We start from the raw sequence: 315 nt of genomic DNA on the forward strand, positions 1-315 counted from the left end.
CGAAATGTCAAAAGCGTTCAAAGAGGCCCCAATGTGAAAATTAAGTCAACAATCTCAAGAAGCATAACAGGGCTATAAAAACAGAAGTAATAAAAGGCCGAATACAGAAGAAGCTCATTAGATCAAATCGAGGCCCAAACTGATTCTATAGCTAACCACATTTTTTAACATCGGATCACATTGTTTTAATTTTATTTAATCCTTTTTTCTCTATTTTGGACAACAAATTTTCTTTTTATTACAATATCTTTTAATCAGTCAAATGAAAAAATGTGAAAAACTGAGTCTAACGGTCTCTTTATAATTTACAAAAAA

The sequence above is a fragment of the Camelina sativa genome, chromosome 18, assembly GCF_000633955.1.
Source record: "Camelina sativa cultivar DH55 chromosome 18, Cs, whole genome shotgun sequence".
Classification (NCBI taxonomy): Eukaryota; Viridiplantae; Streptophyta; class Magnoliopsida; order Brassicales; family Brassicaceae; genus Camelina; species Camelina sativa.